This window comes from Alligator mississippiensis, chromosome 11 (assembly GCF_030867095.1).
Source record: "Alligator mississippiensis isolate rAllMis1 chromosome 11, rAllMis1, whole genome shotgun sequence".
Lineage (NCBI taxonomy): Eukaryota > Metazoa > Chordata > Crocodylia > Alligatoridae > Alligator > Alligator mississippiensis.
In genome coordinates, this window is record NC_081834.1 from 28735576 (window position 1) to 28759897 (window position 24322).

Below are 24322 nucleotides of genomic sequence, written 5' to 3' on the forward strand. Positions count from 1 at the left end.
TTCCCACTTCCTATCCCCTTGCTCCACACTTGCTTCATTAGCTGGCCACCATTTCTGGGCCCTCATTTCAGGGAACATGGCACCCTCATAACTGCCCCTCTTCAGGGGGCTTTCTGTCTGGCATAGAGCTGCTCCATGGCTCCCCCCCACTGTAACAGATGCTGAGAATGGTGAAGGGACGAGGAGCCAAGAGAAGGAGGAGAGGTAGAGAGGGTATGATGGGAAACATGCTTCATTACAGCTTTTCTCTCTGGAGGGAGCTGGGAGCTGAATTGGCCTTTAATTGCCCCAAAAAGCTGGGAGTACACTTACTTTTGCACCCACCCCTCTATTACTGCCCCACATGCAGGACTAGCTGAGAACTGGGGCAATACGAGTTAAACAGGGAATAATTGGGAAAGGGATTTGTTTCTATTCTTTTTTTTTTGGTTACTTGGAAAACAAGCTGTTTGGGCTGTAGTCTTTCTGGTGAATAATGAAGCTGTTCTGCTCAAGCCTTTCCTTAAAACAAAATAAAACCAACAACTCCATGCCTGTCCCACCAAAGCCACAAAAACTGATACACGTTGTTAGCAGAATGAGCAGCCGTCACCTCCTCATGCAGCAGCTTCGAGTCAAACTGTCTCTAAGGGGGCTTGCTGTTAGCCTAAATCAGGACACCACTCCTTGCGTGACGAGGTAAGTGTTGGGCAAGCCAGGCATGGTTAATAAAGGAGCTTTAAATTGGCTCCTCTGGTTGGGGACTGAGTGAGACAAGGGAGTTGGGGATGCCCTGGCAGAAGTCAGCTAGCACAACAAGCATCACTTTAAGCCAGTGAGTTTTTAGAGTGGCTTAAGGTAGAAAATTGAGGCCTAGAGACAGTTAGTTATCTGCAGTGCTTCAGCTGAGTTTGAGGGAATGACCAGATAGTCTTTGTTCTTTTCAGTTTGCCATTTGTTTAGGCTACTAGATAGGTGCCCCTGAAGTGGTCACAGGACATGAGAGAGGGTTTGCATGGTCCAAGTTCCAGGCAAAGCTTTTAAAATGAAGAGCCTGTATTTTTAGTAGTAACCTTCCAGGAGATTTGTCTTTTTTATCTCTTCCCTTCCAGAGGAGTTGGGGTGAAGTTGCATGTTAGACTGAGACCATACTGAGGGCCCTTAAAAAAGTGAGCATCTACACATTAAAGCTCATTAACTTGTACTAAGAGCCCTCTGAGCATCTTAAAGTCACACCACTTCAGGTGAGGATTAACTCTGGGCCATGCTACCTAGCACATGTTAGGATAAGTTCAGTCTGCTTCATGGAGATTATGGCCATTTGTACATGCCACGGGGGCTTACTTCGATTTAATTCTCCCTAAATTGAAGTGGTGGTTTTTTAAAAACACTGCTTCAGTTTAGGGCGAAGTAAACCCCTGTGGCATGTACGCAAGGGTCAGTCCTGATCCTTACCTGCCTCTCCAGCAGCGGGGAAGGGGAGGGCGAGCTGCTGGCAGGCGGAGTGGTCCGTGAGCTGCAGGAGCTGCGGGGGCTGGTGCTTCCCTCTGCAGCGGTGCCCCCCAGGCAGCACCTGCTCACAGGCATCCGGCCTGGGTGGTCCCAGAGAGCACTGCAGCCTCAGAGGGAAGCACTGGGCCCCCACACAGCTCAGGCAGGCAAGCAGGCAGGCTCTGGGGAGGGGGAAAAAAAAGATCAGGCTCTCTGCTTTTTTTTTTCCTTCAATGGAGTCTGCCTGCACAAGCTGCTGCTCAGCCCCTGAGCTGCATGAGGCCCGGTGCTTCTCTTCATGGCTGTACGGTAGCAAACTAAAACACCTCGGACATGTTTTATTTTGCTGCATCCCAGTGATTTAACGTGCATTACACCACCGACATGTGTAAACAACCGTGCCATTAAAGCACATTATGCTGCCAACATATGAAAACAACTGCACCATTAAAGCCGTGCAAAAGGGCATTAAACTGCTTTAAAGGCCAATTTGGTGGTGTGTGCAAATGGCCAAAATGAGCAATATGAAGTCCTCCAGCACCCCAGAATGCACCAGTTCTAGCCTCCCCTGCCCAGGGCAGGGATAGAGCCCAGGTGTCCTGGTTCCTAGCAGTGCGCCGGCCCTCTAGTGCAGGGATTCTCAACCCAGGTGCTGGGGTACCTGGGCTGCCACCAGATCCTTCGAAGGCTTCCACAAAGTGTGAGGAGATAAGCTAAGTAGATAAATACAGGCTCAGGTTTGTCCCTGTCTGAAATACCCCTAAATACCCGCTACTGCCACCCTTTCTGCAAAGTGAAAGCACTGTAATATATATATTAGTTTTTTAAATGGGGTGCCACTCAGTTCACAGAAGTTATAAAGGGTGCCTTGAGTCCAAGAAGGCTGAGAACCTCTTTTCTAGTGACAAATCAGAGCTGTGCAGGCAAGAAATGGTATTAACCCTTAAACATGCAGCTGCTCACAGCACATTCTAACTTTAACACTGCTTAACATGTTGCAGATGTAGCATGGTCTAAGCCTGTGGTAAGGTTCCTCCATACACCCCCTATCCCAGCAGGAAGGGCTAATGCCAAGGCTGCCGCTGTGCCTTTTCAAGCACAGTGCTTTCACCAGAGCTTCTCACTTCTCTGAGAGCTTGTTTCTCCTGTGAGATGTTTCCGCTGCTTCAGCACATGCAGGCAAAAGGGAATCCCTGTGCTGTCAGAGTCCAGCAGGAGTTGCAATAGGAAATGGAACAGAAAATGGGAGGGTAAGGCTAAGGAAGCAGCCAGGGAGGGCAATCGCAGCCTCTCCCAGCAGGAGTCATCAGGGAACATTTGGAGGAGTGTTGTCAAGAGGATCCTGGTTCCTCTCATTCCAATATCTCTCAGTGGGAGCATTTGCTGGGACTTGTGTAGGAGTGCTGGCATGGCATTCCCAGATGAGAACCGCCCTGCCTTTCCATTACACTCCCCACACACACCCTGTTCCTTGTGTTATAGGAAATAGCCTTTCAGTATAAAAGGGATTTAAAATGTTTGATGTGGGTGGAAGATTGAAATTCAGATCCAAGCCCACAAAACAGGTTGGGTTTTTTTTCCCTCTAAGAGCTGGATCATTTTTTTTTCTTAGCCCACGAAAATTATTGGAATGTAAAAATGAAAAAAAAAATAACTAAACAAATAAATGAGTTGTTTCCCAGTTTTTAAGTGCTTTCCCCAGACTCCCACAGATATAAAATAGCTTGATTTCCTTTTAGATATAGTCATGCAGGTCACAAGCCTCTACAGAGGGCCCTTTGGTTTATTCCAGGTTTGACTTGGCTGGGTGATTATGGTAGATTTTGGAGTCATTATGAGATCCACCCAAAAGCATCTTTGTACTTTGAACTGCAAGGAGACCTCATAAGTTTCCTCACCTATTTGCATAGTAAAGCACTAAAGCAGCCTGTTGAGTGAATAATTTGGGCTTTAAAATGTCTCCTGGAACCATATTTTAAAACTTGCTAAATATATGAGAGTGTACAAAGAAGCTAAGTCAATAATATGTCTATAAAACAAAGAAGTCATTCACAATTTAGCTGCAAAATAGATTTTGCCAACCTAGAGAAAAGCTCACTTCATTTTACCATACATTCTTGGGCAGGTCCTTGCCCCATGCCTTTGTTCCCCATGTAGAATGGGGGCACCTCCCTCTCATAGGTGTGTTCTGCCTGCCCGTGGTATTTCCCACTTACGTGAGATGCCTTAGTTTTTGGGTGGCACATTTTGAGATTCCAGTCAAGGACTTCAAGGCAAGCACCCAAAACCCTGTTTGGAGTATTGAAGAGCTGCAGGGACTCCATGTCCCTGCAAATCAGGTGGGCCATATCTCAGCTTGGACACTTCAGGCACCCAAGAGGACATGCCACATTAGAAATTGTAGCCTTGATCAACACCCTGGGACAGCTCCCGTGCTAAATATGTGAGCGTACAAAGTTCACAAATGAAGCAGCAGTGCTTTGCCACTGCTACATACATTTCTGTTCACATCTTGTTTTGAGATCCCTGAGAGAAGGGCACTAGGCTGGAGAGCAGAAGGCTCTTTCCTAATAGCCAAGGAAAGACCAAGAAAACGCATGCACAAGCTGCATCATTGTAGTGGCATTTAAGGTCTGGAAACATTTGCAGACAGAAGGGACGTTGGCACAGACCCAGCCAATGGGTCTCTTCTCCCTGCATGAATTTTAACAGCCCCATGCAGGGCAGCGTGGATGCAGCTTCCTTGTCACACCAAAACTCACTCTATCCTGCATATTTAAACATTGCAGCTTCTCAGGAAAACACCTTTCCTGCCCTGGTGCCTGTACTACATAGCCCCTGGCAGCAGCAGGAAGAGCGTGAGAGAGAGAGAACCTGTGATGTCCTTTGCTTCATCCAGATACAAGACACAGTTTCAGTGTCATTTTGGATGTGGGTGAGAATGGGGATACAATCCCCACAAGACGGAAGAGCAAATGGAGTTGTATGTCTCTCCTGAGGGGTAGAAACTCCAGTAGTTCTTGCTGGTTTTGTTATGCAAAGGCACTATAATGTGTGTTCTGCAGGATTTCACATTTATGACCTGCCATCCTGGAGACTGCGGAGAGCTTTTCGGCTTTAGTTTTGGTTGCTAATCTTGTGTTATTGCATTGTGGCATTTATTGAAATCCTGGGAGCGCTTAGAATGGAGAAAAGCGACAGAGTGGGTTTTGCAAGTGTTATTGCAAGATGCTTCCTGTTTGGATTGCTCTAAGGAGACAACTCCCACTCCTTGTTCTCACGCTTGTCTTAGCGATTATAGGAGTACAGGCCAGCCCCATGTTCCGGAGGTCACCTCCTCCAATTAAACGCACACGGCTATCAATTCATTCTGGTAGTTCTCGCCAAAAGTCCTAAACTTAGTCTGATGGAGGGGGAGGAAAGGGTGTTTAGCTAGGAACTTTCTCTGAAGAGTACCTATGGCCAGACTGTCTTCCTGTCCTTGCCAGTCCTCGTTCTTGAATTCAGTCCTGTTAAAAGGGGCTGAATTGACAGTCCTAGAAGCTGCTACAATAAAAGTAGCGAAGCTATATCCCTGCCTCTGAGCTTAGGCTAGTGTATCTGTGCAGAAGTGTTCAGTCTTCTGACCCATTCACTCCATGGTCCCACTCTGCCAAGTGTACCAACCTGAAGGTGGCAAGTGGATTTCTAGTATCTGTGCTGTGGCCACTAAATAGTTATGCAGGCAAGCATCCCACACTGCCAGCATCAGATGGTAATGTTTGGTGCCTGGCAGCCTGGGCTAGGCCTCAACCCACTCCCTAGTAGTGAAAGTCTCTGGCTGCAGCTTCTCAGTTGTCCTTTAGAGCTGGCTGGGAAATGGAGATCCTTTCCTGTAAAACATTTTACAATTTATGGGGGAAAAAATTGTTCCTAACCAAGGCAAAATGTCTCAAATCACAGCATTTTCATGGGAAGGAATTTCCTGGAAAAATCCATTTTAAGGGACTCCCTTCCCCAGCCCACCTTGAGGGCAGGGTCTAGAAAGCTGGAGCCTCCAGCCTTCCCAGATTTGTCCCATGAGGCACCTGGCACCCAGCCTGGGTTCTGTTCTCCAGACTCTCATAAAATCATGAGCATGCCATAAAGATTTTTTTTTAAGTAGCAGGAGGGGCTGCCTTCTGCCTTGGCAGATGATATCAGGCAATTAAAATAAGAGCTATAATGGGGGTGAAACTCAGGAGAGCAGGATGGAGATAATGCCTTTGTTTATGCAGTCATTTACTGGACCAGAACTACAGATTTCACACACAACTTGATCTTGGTTCTCACCTGGACCCAAACCAAGGACTTCCAGGGCTGAGTTCATGGAAGAATCATTAGCACATCGCTTCTTGCTTTGTCAGCTTGCTGAGTCTGTTCACTTCACACGTCTCCACAGTTTCTCCATATGTCCATTTACACATGAGGCCCAATCCTTTCTAGCCCTACAGCAGATGTTTCAGGGGCACAAGAGATAGAAACAGCCTCAAGAGAACATCCCCAGAGGAAGGCAGCTCCCCTGCTCCTGGACAATAGTGGACCTGCTGGGAATGGAGAAGGTCTGGGGGACATCTCTGCTGCATTGGAACTAATCTGTGCTTCATAGGGAACCAAAGAAGAGCCACGCGCATGATCAGAGGTCAGGGAAGCAGACCCTACGATGACAGGCTGAGAGCCCTGGGGCTCTTTAGCCTGGAAAAGTGCAGGCTCAGGGGTGATCTGATGGCCACCTACAAGTTTATCATGGGTGACCACCAGTATCTGGGGGAACGTTTGTTCACCAGAGCGCCCCAAGGGATGACAAAGTCGAATGGTCACAAACTACTACAAGATCATTTCAGGCTGGACATAAGGAAGAATTTCTTTACTGTCCGAGCCCCCAAGGTCTGGAACAGCCTGCCACCGGAGGTTGTTCAAGCGCCTTCATTGAACACCTTCAAGATGAAACTGGATGCTTATCTTGCTGGGATCTTATGACCCCAGCTGACTTCCTGCCCTTTGGGCGGGGGGCTGGACTCGATGATCTTCCGAGGTCCCTTCCAGCCCTAATGTCTATGAAATCTATGAAATGAAAGAAGCAAGAGTACAAGTTAGGGCAAGTCTGGAGCTACTCAGGTTTATATCCTGAATGGGCCCTGACAGGGCCCAAAATAGTTGGTAGAAGGCTTATAAGGCCTGAGCCCTTCCACCCCCCTGTTTTCCCTTGCCTGCTCTGCCTCTGCTGAGCACAGGCAGGGCATGAGACAGGATCAGGCCTCACCCCACGTTATTCTCCATGCAACGGCAAAGGTTCCCTCCCCACGCTTGGTTTAACAGCTGCAAATTAGGCATTAGAGAAGAAGGAAAGGCCCATTTGCGTGTCTGGGAGTTTTAATGCTCTGCTGCCAGGTTAAAAGGAGGCATCTCAGAGAAGTCCTCAGGGAAGGAGGAAAGCTGGGTATTGCAAGGCCTGGGAGCACTGCTTTGTGGAGAGAGTTGGAAGGTTTTGCAGGGGATTGTGTTGTTCAAGTGCAAGAAGGACATCTCTGCCAGATGGGCTGTGCAGTTTCTTCTCCCTCTCCGCTCCCTTCCATTCCCATCTGTTCCAGTGGATTCCTTCCTGTTGGTGTTCCCTCTGAGCATATTTTCCCCTCACCTCCTTTTTGCTTCTTTCCATGTTTTCCCTCCACACCCTGTTCTTCCCTCTCTTCTTTAGCTTTCTTCCCTTCCCAATTTGGCACCTTCCTGTCTCTCTTTCGCTCACCCTTCAGTTTCTCCTCTCTTGCCCCCTTTCTCTCCTTCCCTTTTCACCTTGCCCATATTTCAGAAGGATAAAACCCCCAGCCAGGAGCTGAAGCAGACCCATTCAGTGCTGCTGGGGTTGAGAGTTTATCACCTGTGACTAAAAGCTCCATGCCGCAGCCTTGATAGGCCATCTGTCTGCAGCTCTGAATTCGGATTAGCACGCTCCATGGGACTTAAGGAGAGTCGCACAAGCTGTGCTTCAATTTATCTCTCTCCACCAATGTGTTTTTAAGGTTCCAGATAATGCTGGTTCAGTAGGTGATGCACAGGGATTTCATCATGCTGGGAGAATGTGTTCACTGAGACACACTTGTGCTCCCCACCCCTTTCATTTATTGTAGATGCTTATATGTAAATGTGGGTCTTGAGGAGTGAGGCATATTTGTGCAGTCTCTTTTGCTACCTTGAAGAGGAGGGGGAGGAACACAAAAGTAGCCATTCCCACAGCAACAGCTGATCACACCACTGCAGTCCTACCACAAGAGCTGGCACTACCTCAGGCTTCACATGGCTGCCCTGGGTGTGGACCTACTCTCTTATGCCTCTGGATGCGGGGAAATGTGTATACTAAAGCATGTTAGCGGTGGGGCAATGGGTCGGGATTTTCATGGAAGAATAAGGATTGATGTTGTGGGCAGACTTCCTGCAAGTGTCACAAAAGTATCCAGTGTGACCCCTATTGCTTTACCCCCCTCCACCCATCAGCCACAGATTTGGCTTGATGAACTGATCAGACCTATTCAGTTCAGTACTTTAATGAAGCTCACACATAGAAATAGGGTCTGGCCATGTGGCCTGGAAGAGTCCTATAGCAAAGGTTGCAGCACCACAAAGTTTGGAAAGTGCTTATAACAGTGCTGCATGAACACCAGGAGGTTTGTTGTTTCAGTTGTTCGTCAGGATAACCCTGAGCATAGTCAGACCTCTCAGGCAAACTTTCCCGTGTCGTGTCAGATAACGCCCAGATGGACTGCAACTTCAGGTTTTGACACAAGTTGTGGCGTATCTGATCAGGAAGTGCAGGGGCAAGTGAATACAAGAAGTAATCTTGGGGAGCTGCATCCAAATTTAAGCATAAGGTGTATAAAAATGCCTTGTTGGGGATTCAGATTTGTTCAGACAGGCTCCAGATCAGTTGTATTTAGTGCTCAGAGCATCCCAGAATTTAAGTCAACTCTCTCCCTCAACCATAGATTCCTGCTCAGATGAATACTCTGCTCAGATTCAGAGCTTTCAGGCACTGCGAGTTGTGCCGTCTGCCGCTGCAGGTGGGCTGGGTGAGTGGGATGATCCCCCTCCATGCCCCCTGCCATCAAGTGAGTGGAGCCCTGGCCGGGCTTGGCCATGGAAGGGTCAGGGCCCAGGCACAGGTGGCTTGTCCAGGCATGCGGGGGGGCTCCTGCCACTATACGCACCCCAGCGGAGGCCTAGGAGGCACGTACCTCCACCCGATCTGTACATGGGGCAAGGCAGCTGCCACTGCATGCTGGGCTTTGTGCCTCAAGCCTCACTGTAGCTTGGGGCTCAGGGCAAAGCCTGGGGTGTAAAGTCCAGCGCGCAGCAGCAGCCGTCTCGTCCCACACACAGATCAGGAGGCCACGTGCCCCCTGGGCCTCCGCCAGGGTCTGTGCAGCAGTGGGAGCCCCCCCTGCATGCCTCGATGAGCCGCCCGGGCTCTGACCCTCCCCAGGCCAGTCCCACTCACCCCTGCCCCACTCCCTCCCTCACTGCGGAAGCCTCAGTCTGCCTCCCCCCAGACTGACCTGCTGGGGGGGGCAGGGCGGGGTGGGGTGCATAGTAGATCCTGGATTGCCCTTTACTTCAAAAAATGATCGTCACCTTAAAAGGTTGGAGACCACTGTCCTAAAGGAAGGATGATACCTATTGTTTAAATACAGTGAACAAGACAATTCTCTTAATGGAAAACTACCTACCATATTGGGACACCCAAAAGTATTCCCAAACCTACCCTAGGTATATCTCCATTAAAATCAGCGTAGCAACACAAGGAGTGACTTTGCTTAGATGGGCCCAATTCTGTTCCTCCTTCATTAGAAAACTACTTCTATTATGTAATTGATTTTGGTGGGTTCTTTTAGCAGTCACATGGGACAGACATAATTGTGATATATTTGCCTATTTTCTACCCCATAAACTCTCCCAGTCCGTAGTATTTCTGTACTTTTTTTCTCTCATGCTCCCATTTATGACTTTCAAATGTCAGTCTGGATGAAGGTTATGCACCATTGGACTCATGTTTTGGGAGGAAAAGTTGTTCAAAAGCTTTTCAGTTATCCTGTTGGTTGTCCTTCCAATCTAACTTTGCTGTTAGTGTAGAAACAGTGTTTCTTGCTGGTTTTAAATACTAGACAAGCTATAATTCATGTGTTATTTCTTTCTCAGTGCACAATTGGAAAGAAAAGGAAAGATCGATACCCACTGAGCCTCTGGCAGCCAATCAGCCTGCATCCTGACATCATCTGACTTGGGTAGGTGAAGTTTTACCCCCAGTACAGGTGTTGGATAGCACTGTGTTGGAGAAAGTATAAAGTTCAATGATCTGTCATGATACTCAATCATGGACTTGGCTGTGGTGCTATAAGCTTGGCAGAAATTTCTTTAACCAATTATCTAGTATTACCATGCAGGTCCATGAGTCTTGGGGATATACACACCTTTTTAGATAGAAAGAGGAAGACTCCATCCCTTTCACAGGGTGGAGGGATGGCGGGAGGGAAGGTATTCCTCAAAAATGTCATCATCAGTAAGAGCTCTAGGGAGAATTCCACTAGCTGCTTGAGATCGATGATCTCCATAATATGTGTAATATTGGGACAACTCCTTGGGAAATACTGGTACTGTTAAGAAAGAGTCTTATTTAGGGTGACCTATCATCTTTAGGATATTACTCCATCATGAAACAAGGTCATTGCTCTAGAAGGTTTATGTTATGTTGATTGTAGGCAGAAATGGCTGCCCATTGATTGCACTGAGAGTTAGATTCCCCCCTCTGTCCAATGCTGGGGATGTTGGGCAGACAAGAGCTTTTCATTTGCTGTCAGAGGGGAAGTGACAGTGCCCTCAAACTACTGTGCTTTGTGAGATGTCTCTATTACAGTCACACAACATCGTGCTCTGCTCCACAACTCAGCCTGCTTCCTTGCTCTCTCTCCAGGACAGTCGAAAAAGACAGGAGCAGGTTTCAGCTTGTACTGTACATATAAAATCCTAGACTAAAATCTGTGAACTGTCAGTTTGATACAGGCAACGCGTGAGACAGCAAACATCAGAGCTGACTGGGCTTAGGCAATTTCCCAGCATGTCAGTCCTCTGGAGAGAACAAAGGGATCTTTCAGTGCAGAACAGAATTTAGTTTCCTAATGAAAAAAATCAGGATGATTCAGGCATCTTTTTTACACTGAGCTGAGGAAAAATTATTCAGATTGGATCTTCACTAACCTGGTGTGAGCTAGCAGGGGGTACTCTGATCTCTGGCTCCTTTAGAAGGAGGAACTTTATCTGCATCATGGCGTTAGCCAGCAGGAAACCTCCTGCTCTGGGTCTCATTTAGAAGGGGAACGTTGTCGCTAACCTGGGGCTAGCTGGTAGGCAACGTCCTTACTCGGAGTCTATTTTAGAAATGAGGGAACATGAACAATGAGCCAGAACCATCTCTCAGATTTGTCAAACACTTTTTTTGTGTGCACGTACGTGTGTGCGTGTGTGTGTATGACCCCTTTGTATTATATTCTTTGTGCAAAGCAAAGAGAAGGCAGCATACACTTGATCTCTGCATACATGTAAAAAAGAGAGGGCTGTCATCCTCACATTCCCCTGTGTCCTCAGGCCAGCATTGGCCAGAGAGGTTTGCAAAGGCACACAGCAAGATCCTTGGTTTATAAAGTTTCCAGGGTTGTCATCTAATTGTTGGTACCAATTCAAGGTCCCAACTGAAATTAGAGCCCCAGTTTTTGTGCATGGAAAGGTAGACCTTGCCAGAAAGATTACCCAGATGTGACAGATAACAGTACTGTTATATCCATTTTACAGAGTAAACAGCCCAGGGAAGTTAAGTATTGTACCCCAATCCCATTAAAACGGAGTAGGAGTTATGTACTCAATTCCCTATCGCTCTGTTAATGCCGCCATATCAATGAAAGAACTTGCCCCAAATCTGGTACAGAGCCCAAATTTCCTAATCTTCAATTAGTGCCTTCCTTCCTCCAGCCCTTGAGCTCTGATGTTTCCATAAATGGCATAGGCTGACACCTAGCCTGGCTTGACCTAACACAGAGTACCTTCCCTGAGGAAGAAGTAGGAACCTGGCAGGCAAATTCTAGATTGTGTGTGTTTGTGTGTTTCCTTCAAAGCATGGTGGGGGTCCTTCAGACTTCAGAAAGCAAAGGTCTCTGTGGAACATGGGCATCCCTCTCCTGGCTGCAGAGCAGGGATGGACCCATCCAGTCTCACTCAGCCACTAGTTCCTGATCCTTCAGGTGATCGTTTCCACCTCTCACCTGCCCCATCACTATGAGTGTCACAATGTGTTCAGCATCAACCTCTAAGGATGATAGGGACAAAGAATGTTGATCCATTGTCATCCTAGTGCGTCATGATTATGATATCAGCAACAGGCAGCAGATTACTGAAGTTATTTGTCAGCAGAATCATACATTTCCCACCCCGAGTCAAAAAGAGGCCCACCACCACCTCAGTGCCATGGCAAGCAACTAAGGAGAGCTTATTAGTGAGGAGAATCAGAGAACAACAGGGATGTGCACCTAGTCATACCCTTTGGGAGGGAAAAATGCTGAAGGCTGGGCTTGTTAGACTTGAGGTGACCCAGGGCTGGGAATATCACCAGAGCCCCACCCCTGCACTGGAGGACCTCTGTGACACTGGAAAAAGGTCCCACACAGTGGCTGGTGACACACTGAGAATAGGTAGTCTCACTCAAGGCTATTTAGGCTCACAGATGTTTGCCAAATGTACTGCTGTTTTTTTCCAAATGGCTCCCAAATTCCAAAATGGCAGCAAGGGGTATCCTGTGGGTCAAGGAGGCAGTGTGAAGTGGTGGAACAGAGCGGGGTTTGAAGTTGAGTCCCTTTTCTCATTCCTCTTCCTAGGCCAATGGCAGGCAAAGAGGATGCTGGAGGTGGGGCCAGATAATTTGGCTGGTGCAGCTGTTAGTGCTGAAACAGGGCTGAGCCTGAGTCTCCAGTGGGTTTTTTAGGGTACATGATTTTTTAAGCATACATGTTTTCTGGCATCTGACAGAACACACTTTTGGACTGTTGTGGGGTTTAGGCATTTCTAGTCTTCTCAGGCTTGTTTGCACAGACATGCTAGTAATCGTGCTTTGAAAGCCATGGTATTGCTCCACCCCTAATCACCTGCAATGTTGTCCTGAGCCTTGCAGTACTTTGGGATTTTCATAGAGCTCCAGCTCCAGGAGTCATGTGGTGATAGAAGAATTGCAGTTTTTCATATTAAAAAGAAACAAACCCAAAACCTTGGAGCCCCATGGTTGGGGGGAACAGCTTGTACACGTGAACTGCACATGCCCAAAAGGCAAGGAAAGCAGAAGGTAAAGATAACGAATGCCAAATGTTTTTTCCTTAAGCCTCATGGTTTTGAAGCCAGCCACGCTGAGGATTCCAGGGAGGGGGGAATCTGACTTATGGGTTTCAAATGCTTGCGGCTGGCAATACTGCATGTCCCCATCCACTCAAGCTCTGCTCAGGAACAAGTTGGTCTCTTCTGTGTTCTTTAAATGGCTCCATCAGCAAGAGATTTTCACAGAACAAATGTGGCTACAGTCCTAGTCTGTTTGCTTCTGAAATTCATCCCCAAAGACCACAGATGCACAGAGGCGGCTGCCGTTCACCCTCCTTTTCCCCCCACGCACATGCAGGCACGCATGCAGATACAGAGGAACACACAAATATACTCAGGCTGGAAACAAGCATCAAATTTGTGCTGCCATAAAACATTTTATGGCAGTACAGAGGCAAAGTAAACAGGGATCCACGCCCCTTGTCACACCACAAATGCCCAAAACTGTGGCTTCGACAATTAGTGGTATACATCTGTGCCACTTTTTTGTGGCAGATGTCTGCCTGTTTTATGTTGGAAAGGTGCAGGCAGCCTGGAGCTGTTTGTGTTCTCTAGTCACCTTGGGCAGGCACTCCCAAAACTACAGGGGATCGGTCTTGTGCACCCAGCAATTCCCATTTCAGCAGCATGCAGGATCAGGCCCCTGAAGAACCTGCCTGGGTTCCTCCATTTGCAGAGGCACTCTGGGGGTCCCCTGGCAGTGGATTCCCCAGGTGCCCATCTGCAAGCAGGGAACCCTGGGTTCCCGTGTTTGCAGCTGTCTCACAAGATCAGCCCCTGAAGCCTCTGGAGTGGCAAGGTCCTGACCCCATGTAACAAGGGGCAATGTCTGTGTTGCCCAATCCGGGCAACAGACATCCCGGCACAGCTGATCTGCTTCATTTGGCAACATCTGTTTGTAACCCTAGACACACACACACACACACACACTCTCTCTCTCTCTCATGCAGGCTCATATGTATAGACAAACACAAAGGTCTGTCCTCTTTGCCCAAAGGTTTATATGTTTCATCCCACGCTACCAATAGCCTTTTACCACTATGGCTCAGCTGAGCAGGGGATGCAAGCCCTCTGCACCCCCCTTGCAGTCAGAGCTGCCTGCAGTCACAGGCCCATTTCTTTGACCTGTATGATTGTATCACGTCTGTGTTTTCCTTCTGCTGCTCTCCTGCTGTTAGAAGGTTAGAGGTGTCTGGAGACAGGTCAGGCTTCCAGAGCCAGATCCTCAGCAGGTGTCATTAACGTATCTGTGTTGTGCCACCTCCATTTATATTCATCTGAGGATCTCTCAGACTTCAGAGAAGACCAAAGGTCTCAAACAGTTCCATGTGCATGAGCCTATGAAGCTTCTCATATTGCCCCAGTAGGGATTGGTATTATCCCCATTATATAGATGGGGGAAACGGGCACAGAGTGAGTAGTGATACCATTCATCCAGCAATTCAGAGGCAGAGGGAGGACTGGTCTCCTTGCCCCAATTTCTGTGCTGTGTCCCCCCTGTTCTTCCCTCAGCGCTGAGTCTCTCCACTTCCTTGCAGTAGCAGGAGGAAGCTGTCTTTGGCGCTTCTCCCACCCCCTTCAATGTCCCCTCATGGCCCTGCAGGAGATTCCTGAAAAGCCGTAGTTTCCAGCTGGTGGGACAGAGGGCAGAGCATCTTGCAAGTTCCATCACAGACAGTGTGGGCAGATGGGCAGAACGGAGGGTGGACTGCCATCAGAGAACAGGCTTCAGTGCCATGCTGCCGGTTTCCAGCCAATACCACGAAATAATGTTCCGATGTCCCGTCCCCTCAGAATCTGTTTTCCCCATGGAGGTACAGCTGCCATGTATCACAGGTCATCAGCTCCCACTCCATTTCTGTGCTGCCAGCTCCAGCTATCCCTATACTCCCTCAGCTTCTCAGGGCTTCGTTCTGCTGTTCCAGGACTTGAGGGGTCCCTAAAGGAGCATACAGGTGTGAGGGCCTTGAGAGAACCAGGCCAAGAAGAGGAGGTGAGAGGATGGAGGCTTAGGGGAAGTGTGGCAGGAGAGTAGAGAAAAGGGATAAAGAAGAGGAATAGAAGAGAGGGAAAAGGGCTGAGTTAGAGAGCTTGGCATGGTACGAAGCCAGGATCAAAGGGGAGGGAGAGGGAGCTCCAGCTCATTTACAGAAACACGTCTATCCAGGGATCGCATGCCATTGTGCAGGTCAGCACTTTATTTGAGAGTGAACAATATAAGTTGTCAGGCGGAGAAAACATTACATCCCCCAATAACTTCATTTTGCTGAACAATCTGCTCACTCAGAGAGAGAAAAATCAATGAGAGAGAACCCAATCTCCCTGCCTCCCGTGAGAGGCAAGTCTGTGCCCAGCTTTTCCCTATAGGGTACCAGCTGCCAGAGTCAGGGCATTGCCCCTACCTCACTGGCACTGGGGATGGAGGATGCAGGGGGTTCCTCAGGAGAAGCTACAGATGGAAAGAGGGGGACATCAGGGAATGGGAATCTTCCTTCTGCCAGGCTTAGTTTATAAATGTGGTGAAAGCTGGCAGCAGGAACCAGAAAGGAGAGAGCAAGGTTGAAAAAGATAACGTGACAGAGGAGAAAGGAGGGGAGAGCTGCATGCATTAATAGGAGCACAGAGGGCTCTAAGGTAACATTCATGGAGCGAAGGGAGAGGAAGCTAGAAAGGGAAGAAAGCAAAGGGTGAAGAGGGGGAAGGTAGAGATGAAGAGGGAAGGCAGTGAAAGAGAAGAAAAAGGGGCTCAGCTGAGCTGTAAGGAAAATGAGGGAGAACCAGAAACACACAGCAGGCAGTTTCCACCTGCGTTAGCCTTAGCTTCTCCTCCTCTGCTTATCTCATTGGTAACAACAAGGTCAGGCCCCAGCATCCAAATTGATGGAGTGAGGGACAGTCACATCCCCAAAGAACTGCCACTCCAGCCCAGCAAGGGATGCAAGTGGGAATGACTTGGAGCATGTCCATGCAGCAAAGTCCATCCTGACACAGCTCTGTTTCACCTACAAAAGGCCTTAACTCGAGGGAGAGAGGTCATGCTTGCAGCCTGAGTGGGCTGGCCTGTCAGCACATAAAGGCTAAAACTCCAGGTCATAGTCCATCAGCTCCTAATGGGACTGTTCCTCATAGCTCATGGTCTATTTCACTGGCTGTGCTTCCACCAGCCAGTTAAGCAAACCCGAGCATCAACAAGTATACGGAAAGTCTTACCCAGCGTCAGGAGAGCCCAGGTCTCTTGTCCCCTAGTCTAATGTCTTCTGTGTTTGGCTACAGTATCTCCCCCTGCTATCTTTTGTTCTATATCTTCACCCAGGGAGACACATCTCTCCCCTCCAGCCAGCGTCCAGGAAGAAATCTCATTTGAATTTCTTCCCCATTATTTAATTCTGCCCCCCTTTGCCTACCAGGTCAAGCCAGCCCCAGATTTCTCTCCATGTGCCTTGCCCTGAGGGCTGCCACAGTCATTAACATGAGAAGATTTCTTTTTTTCATTTTTGGTATCACATTAGCAAAAATAAATATTAATGGTGTAAGATGCTAATAGGGAGGAGAGTGTGCCAGGCCACACAGCCCGACCCTCACATTCTGCATGCGACCGCTGTCCGTCAGTATGAAGGTGAATGCTAACAGCACACCCTGCGCTGCTTTGGTGGCTGGGAGCTAACAGGATTATGAGCACTGCTCAAAGGCTGCCTTGGAGTGGGGAAGGGATCTGGGGAGGAAAACAGACTGCTCCTGTGTGAAGTTTCAAGCCAGATGCCCTGGCCAACCCTTCTCAGTAAGGGAGGGTGAAAACAGCTGGGAATTGTGCCATGCACTGAAACACCCAGCTGTGCTGATGCTGACCACTACTACTGCAGCATGAAGTAGTGTTGAGCAGCTCAGTCTGTGGCTACAGCTCTTAGAGCTAGTTAGCCTAGTGGGTATCATCCCCCTGGTTTCTCTGCCCAGAAATATGCCCTATGACCAAGTTGTTCAGGCCAATTTTTTTTTAACTTGGGGTAATTGTATGACTAAAGTTGCCAGTTCACATCTTGAGCTAACTTATGTCTTGGTGCCTTTGCCTGAGCACTTAAGTTTGAAAGCATGGGGCCACATGCTCAAAGTTAGGCTGACTGACACCATCTGAAGACCTACCTCATTGGCCTGAACCTCTCTGTGCCTTAGTTTCCCTATCTTTGCTGTGGATAGGATACTACTGCCAGTCAGCTGGGGATGTTGTGGAAAACAGCCTGAGGCTTTCAGATAGAATGCATACAGGCAACCCAAACAAGTATTGGGATTAACCATCATTCTGATGTCAGCCCATTCCCACCCCTGCCCTCCCCCAGGCATGCTCTGCCAGGTGGAGTGCTTGGGGTCAGGACTGCAGGGGCACAAGTCCAACATAAGGTTATGTTGTGGCTGATGAGATGGGGAGCTGCACTGGTCCATTCCAGTAAGATTAAGTTGGTGCTTTTTGGGACAGTGGCTCTCTGCTCATTATATATAAGAGCCTGGACCACGGTGGGTCCTGGTGTCTTGAGTGGAACAGCATCAACAAGACAGACTGAGAACAACAAACTTGCTCCAAGATCCCACAGCATGGTGGGTTGGCACGTTCCAGATAGAGAGGAGATATGAGCTCAGATCCTGTCTGGCAGAGGGGGTATCCAGTCTGCATCTCCAAGTTGCTGGGTCAATGTCCTAATCGCTGTGTAAAAGAGGAAGCATCACCACCATGATTCCTCTGACCCTGGACTCCGCTTTTCAGCTAGAACTCTTCTGCAGGACCACTATGATTCCACGAGTAGGTTCAGGGCAGCCAAAACCACAATTTTTGGCAAATAGTTTATTCACTGAAAAAAAACATCGTTCAGTAACACTGAGAGTTCCTTAAAAGCTTGGCTTCCCCTTCTCTTCTCCCAGGCCAAGCAACAAAAGATCCAGCAGGCTTTCCCACTCCTTGTAATGCCAGGCTGGCAACCCAAATAAGGGGGCACCTGCATTGTTCTTTCTTTGCTGGTGGTAATTTTCAGGCAGCTGTAACCTTGGGGGATTTGGGGTAGAGTGGGTTAAAAGCCGCTGGAGGTTTCCCAGTAATCAAATGACAACATCTCCAACTGGGAGATGATATCTTATACACATGCAGTTAAGAATGTCACATTAATGTTAAATATGGGGGGAAACAACCCAGAGTGGAAAAGGAAAAGAGTTAGAGAGAGAGAGAGAGAGGGACAGGGCTGTGCTGCAGTTTATTTCTTTTGGTTTATGCTCTGATACTTTCTGGTTAATTACACCCTGACATGCACAAAGGGGAAAAAAGGATTTTAAAAAAGCTTTAAAAAAATTACCTTCCATGAAATATTCAGGACATGCCGCTCCTTTTTAAAAACTGGCATAATTACTCCTGCAAGGCTTTTTCCAATTCTCTGGATTTCATTGCATTTGGAGAGGCTGCAGAAACATTTGTCCTTGTTAATGCAGAGAGGGGCCAGGGTGTTTTGTACTGATTAGGGGAGAAGTTACCACCGTATTAAAATATGATCTAAGTATAATCTAACGATGGGTTGGGGGTGGTGGTGTTTTTTTGCTCTAATGCATTCCTCAGTATTTAGGATGGACTGTAGTGGGGATGGCGGCAGACTAAGCTGTCCATTAGAGTGCATTGAACAGGCATTTTCCCCATGTGCTTTTGATATCAGTGTGCTTGCTACAAACATCCTTCAGGAGCAAATGAGAGAGCAGCCAAAGGAGGTATCCCTCCCTAGTTGGCTTGCTCCCTGTGAACACTAGCATCTGCACAAGCCATGCACTAGTGACAGTGGTTCCACCCCAGAGGCCATCAGGATCTACTCCAGCAATGCACTGAGGAAAGATACCATATTCAGATCCTGTCAACCTCCCTCTCCAGCTTCCAGTGATTCAGCCAATTTCCCTTCCCTTCCCCATATCCCACTGTTGGTAACAGGCCGTATTTCCCAAGCAGCCTTTTTCCTAAGTGCATATTCCAAATCCTGATCCTTCCTCTCAGTCCTGCACCTTCTCTGTTACATTGTGCAGTGGGTGTGGTGGGTTGCCTAGAGGAGAGGCTTGCAGTGTACAGATTTGAGTGCTTTCCATGACATTTGCACTACTGAGAACTCAGGGAGTGTTTTTTCTCAGGAGTGTAAGAAAGCAGTTGACAGTGTAATCATGTGTATCTGGCCCCCTTTGAAAACTGTTTGGTCACCAGTGTGGTAATGTGCATCCCTATACTACCTCAACCTCTCATAAGGAACAGCAGGCCATTTGAGGGATAAACTGGGTACAAAAGGTGATTCCCAGATGACCTTCCCAGGCAACATTGCAATGTTTACACAGCACTTTTCATCCATGGCATTCAAGCAGCTCATCCAGTATAAGAAGGTTTTATTATACCTGCTTAGTGCTTATGGATGGGGTAGCTGAGGCAAAGGAAGCCCTGTCCACATGAGAAGATCTGTGGTGGCATGATTTTAGCTGGTTAACTAGTTTCTGCTCTTGTGGCTGATTTTTGGAATATTCCAATGGAATAACTGTCGTAGTGATCTCTTTGCATAGACACTGGTAATAAAGCACCTCAAACCCCTCTTCTAACACAGAGCCCTAAGTGTGGAAAATGATCGTGATAAAGTAGCCTGGATGTGCCCTTTGAAACACAATGGTAGAAAAAGCACCAAGGAGTGCCTGGCTATCGTCCACTCTCCAGGTAAAAGGATGGCGCCTCTAGCTACCAGTGCAGTAAAGAGTCATTCTGGGTTCTCCTGCCTCAAGCATCCTCCCTGGCAACAAGAGAAGTGAGCAGGAGGTGGTGTGTTAAGATGCCACTGAGGTCTGCATCTTTGCTCACCCCAAGGAACAGGATTTGTTGTCGGAGCCAGTCTCCTGACGCTGCAGGACACAAGGCAAAATTAGAACCCAGCTCACTTTTTCTTTAGTTGTACTGGCCGTACCATAGGACTAATAGGAGTGCACAAGGCATTCCTGGTATCACTGAAGTCAGTAGCTATGCCTCAGAATGAAGTGAAGGAACAAAGAGATTTTCTACTGGGAGGTGCTGCTTTCTCAGTCACTTTAGGGACAATAGCCATGTTCTGAGGGCCCTGCCCAAGGTCACACAGTGAGTCTGTGTCAGAGTCTGGAACAGACCCCAGGTTGCTTGGCTTCCAGTCTTAGGGTCTGAACCACTGGGCAACGTTGCCTGTCTAAGGCAAAAGCACAAGAATTCAGTTGTGGAGCCTTTTCAGTTCTGTGCTACATTTAACAATTAATCACTTCCACCCACGTCACGCCTCTCCCCCTCACTCCTCTAATGCCTCCCACCCCTCATGCTGGAGTGGGGGGAAAGGAGGCAGCTTCTGTTTTATGAATTAATCAAAGACAATGCTGTTTGGTAGAGCAGTTGATTTAAAGAGCCCTTTGCAAGCATGTGTGTAATATGATTTCTTATCACACGCCGGCTCCGTGCGTGCCTGCCAGTAGGCACGATTCCAGCTCACAGCCACATCCTAGTGAGACAGGCGGAGTGTTCTTTTCATCTACAAATAAAACAAACAGGAACAAAGAAGACAATAATATTGACTTTCATCATTGATATTCCCATTTATCTCGGTAATAATTAGTAATTCTATCGCTGAGAAGGCATAGCTCATAATCTCATTGTTTCATGGGAGCTTATTAATGTCATCTCAGACAATAGTGACACACTGAGCTTTGTGTGAGGATGGGGGGAGCTGAGGGGGACGAGGGAGAGGAGAAACGAGAAGGGGGGGATGGAAGGATGAGGAAAAGATGGACGGAAAGGAGGCAGATGTGACGGAATGAGAATCTGAGCACTGTACCGAAACTGAAGAGCTAAGAAGAGGTTGTGGAGAGAGAAACACACACATCAGAGAAACAACAGAAGGAAGGGGAGAGAAACAGCCTCAGGAGAGGAGATGTAAGAGCCAGCAGGACTCAGGAATGGGGGGTGGGGAGCTGCTTACGACAAGTCAGCGAGAGAGCAGAGCTGTGCTGGCTTGGTATGAGGTGCTCGCAGGGGCACTGGGAAAGGCTGGCAGAGTCTGTAGAGACTTCCCTCACTCTCTCTTCCTCCTAACAACTAAATCTGGGCTGACAGCTGCTTGTTAAGAGGAGCTGAAGACAGAGAGGGTCACAGGGAACAGAACCATGCTCCGTATCTTCGGATCTGCCTTCCTGTCGGTGTCGCCTGGCCAAGCCCTGCCAGCTGCCATGGCTCTGAAGCTGCAGGAGCATGCTGGGGAGGGAGAGAAAGGAGTCAGACATCACTCCCTTCTTTGGCTGCTCTCTCATCTGCTCCTGAAGGGTGTTTGTAGTAAGCACAGTGATATCAAAGGCACATAGGGAAAAGGCCTGTTCAATCCTATTAGCACTGGCTAAGGGTGTCACTCAGCGTTAGCATCAACTGGCCTGTAGCACTCAACACAGCCCATGAGGAGGGGAAGTAGGAGCCTTTGATGTGAGAGCTCCACCATCACCACCCTCCACTCCAAAATATACGTTCCCCCAACTCTGTGCCCTCAGAGGGAGGAAGGCTTAGGGGAAGGGAATGTAGGGCTATGGGACATTGCATACAGTAGGGAAGGGGGATATATGGGTCAAACAGATGACCCTGTGGTTTCTGTGAGCTAGCAGCAGGCATGAATCTGGTTCAGTAGGAGTGGATTGGTACGGAGGGGGCCTGCAGGAGACATCAAAGGCTCTTAGGGGAGCCTGGCTACTCAGATACTTAAGAGTACAGATTTCATTGTGCACAAGTCAGCCCAGGTGGTGTGAGGAGCTTGACTCATGCTCACAGCAGGGGCCAGATTTGCAAAAGAGTTTAGCCCTCTGCAGCTGCCTTCATCCTCAATGGAAAGCAGAGGCAAGTATTCAACTGGGGCAGGGGCAAGAAGGACGCCCCATCATTCTCAGTGGGAATTGGGGGTGGGAAGGAGTCTCCATGGTACTCGGAGCAAAGGTGGGAAAGAGCCTCCATTTTTCTCAGTGGGAGTTGCTGGGTGCTCAGCCTTTTGAAATGCTGGCCTTCAGTGTTCAGCCATTGCTTTGTTTTGCTGCCTGAGGTTCACATAGTGTTTCTATATTAGTATCAGATGTTACACTCAGTGCCTGAGTGGTGCAAGGTGTTAGCATGCTAGGTAGAGCCCTGCATCTCATGCATCCAGGTGCTATAAAGTTGCTGCTAGAGCTGTGATCTCCTATTTTTACATCCCTTGAGTTTTGCACTGAGATGTACTTTCAGATCCTCAGAACCCAACACAGGTCACCAAATAAGGTGGTCACTTTGCATGATAAACCCCTCAATATCATTCAAAGGATCACAAACCTAAGCAAGCCTTGTGGCAAAACTGGCTGACTGGAACTGGTGGTATCTTGCAGTTGAGTCTAGAAGCTCAGCCTAGCAATGACAGTGGAAAAGGGCCCAAGCTTCAAAGTTCAGATCCAAGTTTTCCATAAATTCTAGGGTGTTTGGACTCAGAATTTTGGTTTAAGCCAATATAGAGATAAAAATTTCCACCACATTCTTCCATATGTCCACTATGATCAGAGTGTTGTTGTAGCTATGGTGGTCCAGGTAGTGTGTGAAGCAAGGTTTGCTTGGTGATACCCTTTATTAGGACAGCTCTATAAAGGAGAGAGATGTTAGACAAGCTTTTATGTATGAAGCCTCTCTTTGTGCTGAGAAGCTTATTTAACAGCCCTGCTAGCTATGCAGTTGACCCAGTGAAAGATAACACGAAACAAACCTTATTTCCCAAATGGCCAAAGTAGTCTCAGTTCTGTGTCCTATCACTACATCTCCCAACTTGTGCTAAGTGAGTTTGATGCAGAGGCATTTAACAGAATTCTTGCAGGTCTTCTCTAAGATGAGTTCATGGCTGTCATTGTAACCCCCTTTTTAAAGAGGGGGAAATAGAACAGAGAAGTCAAGTGAGTTGCCAGGGCCACACAATGTGTCAGTGTCAGATCGAGGACTTGAATTCATCTCCAGCTAACAGTCCTTTCTCTCACAGTCTGTGCTGCCTTTCTAGCTGCCCCTTCTTTGGAGCATAATGTGTAGCCTGGAGAATGTTTTAGGGCACTAAAAGCATTAACCAATATCAACAGAGATGTTGGGTGGCCACGACTGCAAGGTCCTCTTACATTGCAATGTCCCTTCACAGCTCAGCAGCAATCTTACAGCAGTGTGATGCAAGTGACACACTGTTGTGATGCCATTAGTTTAGTACAGAGAAGTTTGGAGGGCAGCCCAGGGAGGAAACTTAACTTTTGTCAGAGTTGTGTAGGAAGTTCAGAGAAGATTGTGGGGAGACTGTGCAGAAATTGCCTGTATTTGTCAGTTTCTCCCACTGCTTCCACTCCTCATCTTCCCACAAGCTAAAGAGCTCTCTGCATTTCTCATTTCCTTGTTCTTTGGGTTGTTAATTCTCTGGGATCTTTGGAAAACCCTACCTGGGCTATGTGAAACTATACTCACCTTGCTTCTGGAGCAAACAGCACAGAGAGCTTTGCTCACTACCAGGCAAACCAGGGGCCAGTCCTGCCCCACCACTGCATGGATCATAGAGGAGAGAGTAAGGAGGGAACCCACTAAGGAAGTGGGAAAAGGCAGGCTTGTGCCTAGGGACATGTGTACCCCCTGGTTGTTTCTGTGGCTGCTCTGACACCTGACTGCTCTATGCATGGTCCCAAAATGGTCTGGAGGCCTATTTCCTGCATCTATATTTTATCGCCCCATTAAGTTCAAGTCTCTACCCCATGCATGAGAGATGGTTTCCTGTACACAAAGTCCCAAGCATTATCAATTCCAGAAGAACCGCTGTCACAGCAGCCGCCGGGACCAGCGAGCAGCGAATGCAAATGCAGGGCAGTGTTTTTATTAGGATTTAAATGAGTTTAGGGCTGTTTAGAATTACAATGTGATTTGAGTCAGGAGGGGCTTATAAAACTAGTACAAGTTCATATATTATACAATAAATGTGCCAAACCCCATGACACCAACCCAAGCACCTCTCTGTAGAGAGGCTAGGAAGCAAACATGTATGTTTTAGAATTCAGAGTGATCTGCCTCAGCTCTGGCATTCCTGCCTTCCCCTGTAAAACCAGCAACAAGGGCCGGCCTGGGCAGGAGTTCGGAGTGGCTCTGCAGTTAGCCCACTGAAATCCATGACAGCGCTGAGCCCAGGGCTCCTATTTGGTCCACATGAAAACCTCTCACAGTGCAGTTCAGCACAGGCAATGGCTTCTGCTTCACAGGGGCTGGGGAGTACAATCATACCAGGCGCTGCAGGGCAGGATTAAGGAGCTGTGTTGAGGTCGGGAGCTTGCACAGCAGTTGCCTGTATTCAGTCTGGCTCCAGCCAAGCAATTGTTCCTTTGCTTATGTAAGTACAAAGATAGCCAAATACAA

General features: G+C 48.1%; 1 protein-coding gene across 11 annotated transcripts in view; it reads left to right on the top strand.

The window, feature by feature from the left end:
• Nucleotides 1-24322, top strand: part of LINGO1 (leucine rich repeat and Ig domain containing 1) — a 512521-nt gene that overhangs the window by 300417 nt on the left and 187782 nt on the right. For all 11 annotated transcript variants that reach the window (XR_002087061.2, XR_009455599.1, XR_002087062.2 and 8 more), the window contains one exon: nt 9679-9764. The gene's annotated coding sequence lies outside the window, so the exon portion shown is untranslated. The remainder of the gene's footprint in view (nt 1-9678; nt 9765-24322) is intronic.